Source organism: Macrobrachium rosenbergii, chromosome 27 (genome assembly GCF_040412425.1).
Source record: "Macrobrachium rosenbergii isolate ZJJX-2024 chromosome 27, ASM4041242v1, whole genome shotgun sequence".
NCBI lineage: Eukaryota > Metazoa > Arthropoda > Malacostraca > Decapoda > Palaemonidae > Macrobrachium > Macrobrachium rosenbergii.
The window spans coordinates 39,357,070-39,359,508 of NC_089767.1; positions in this window are offsets into that span (position 1 = coordinate 39,357,070).

The following is a 2,439-nucleotide window of genomic DNA, read 5'->3' on the forward strand; positions in this document are numbered from 1 at the left end:
AAGAAAATCGTGAATATTTTGTAAAACTTAAAATAAGCCCTGAGCTTTAAAAATCAGGAATTGCAAACGAACAAAAATATCCCCAATGCGATCGAAGACAGTTTCACGTGGAACTATATTCAAATTTATATAGTATAGACCTTATTAATCATTCTGTAATATAACATTTATGACAAAATAAATCTTGTCCAAATGATCGTCTTTAATATTATTATTATTATTATTATTATTATTATTATTATTATTATTATTATTATTATTCAGAATATGAAACCTATTCATATGGAACAAGCCCACCAAAGGGGCCATCGATTTGAAATTCAAGCTTCAAAAGAATATGGTGTTCATTAAGAAGTACGAGGAAGTAAAGAGAAATACAAAAAGAAGAGATAACAATGATAACTAGGGTACACTGTATTATACAACGACAAAAATCAAGCGGGCACCTACAAGAACTCGATAATAATAAATCCTCAATACCTGCCGTATATGGACACGATTTTCGAGGTCAGGAATTATTCAACACAGCCGCAAAATAAAACTTTCTCAGATACATAACGGCTCTTTATTTATTTCCTGATTCACTGACTCTCATACACTTTTTTTTTTTTTTTCCTTGTCATTAGTATTTTTATTTTTCTGTTTTTGCGGAACAGGACAGTTTGTAATCCCGAATATTTAGAGAAGTGTCAAAGAATGACATACATGGTCTGAAAATATTGTGAAGAAAATGTTGCGTGGGCTGCATAAAATTTGCAACTTTTCAATTTTGAAAATTAGTTCACTGGCCGGCTCATCCTAATGAAATGAAAATGACATTCCATTATCAATGCATACGTACCCTGCCTGCAATACCTCGCAAATAAAATTCAGTAAAAGAATTTAGCATTATAAAAATGAAAAAGCAATAAATAAATAAATAAATAAATAAATAAATAAATAAATAAATAAGTACTAAAATTTTTCAAGAAGTGCACGCACAGCGACCACTACCAAATATTTCATCAAATAAAGTTCAGTAGCAAAATTTAGTACAATAAAAATACTAAAAGCTACAAAAATAATAATAATGAACGCACAGACATCACTACAACATACTTTACCAAATAAAATTTAATAAAAAAAAACTTAGCATAACAAAAGTATAAAAAGCAAAAAAATAACAATAATACTTATCATATTTAACAACAGATAAAAGCACAGAGATCCCAACCTCACCTTACTTCTAGGACAAGGAAAGGCCCTTGAGGAGAGAGAGAGAGAGAGAGAGAGAGAGAGAGAGAGAGAGAGAGAGAGAGAGAGAGAGAGAGAGAGACCCCCAAAACAGGTTTACCACCCGACGAGACATAATCCAGCCATTTGTGTCTATCTGATGATTTTCGTCCGGCGATGTCCTTGCTCAGGAAGACAGTTAGGGATAAGGAAGGAGTGAGGAGAGAGAGAGAGAGAGAGGATCAGGAAGAAGGAGAGAAAGAGAGAGAGAGAGGGGGGGAGGGGGAAGCCTTGGGAATAGATAAGAAAACATAATCCCGTTCCAAAGATCGATTACGGAAATAAATTGTTTTCTGACGATTTTCTTTCATGATTTCAATGTCTTCGAATACAAAAATATTTAATATACATATATATATAGTATATATATATATATATATATATATATATATATATTTATATATATATATATATATATACACACACACACACATACATACACATACGAAATAAACACGCAATCACGCGCAGAACTGAAATAAATTTCAGACACACATCAGGATCGAACCCAGGTCCTTCATCAATTGAAAGGCAAGGGCGCTTGAAAGACCTGGGTTCGATCCCGATGCGAGTCAGAAATTTATATATACATTCATGCATACACACATATATATATACATAAAATTTTTAAATACATAGTTTATATATGTATTACATACATACTGTATATATATAAATAATCCACATTTCCCAAGCTCAAAAAAAAAAAAAAAAAAATTAGTCGTGTTTGGTGCTGATACACGAACCGTCAGAGAATCAACATTTCACTTGCACAATTTCTTTTAACTTATCAATCAGTCATTAAAATTCAGGCATTATACCCGGAACAAGCCCAGCTCCTCTTCCAAATAAGTCCGATCAGGTGTAACGGGTTCGCCTAAAGACCCAGAGTGTAAATTAGAAAGAATTTAAGGTATATAATTGATTCATTTAATCAAATTAAAAAGACTAGGTATATGACTGTTTCATTTGATTATTATTATTATTATTATATTATTATTATTCCGAAGATAAACCCTATTCACATGGAACAAGCCCACTGACCTGAAATTTAAGCTTCCAAAGAATATTATGGTGTTCATTATGAAGAATAAACAGAAAGTAATGGGAAATACAAAAAGATAAATTCAGTTATTATAAAAAATAAATTAATAAATAATTTATTAT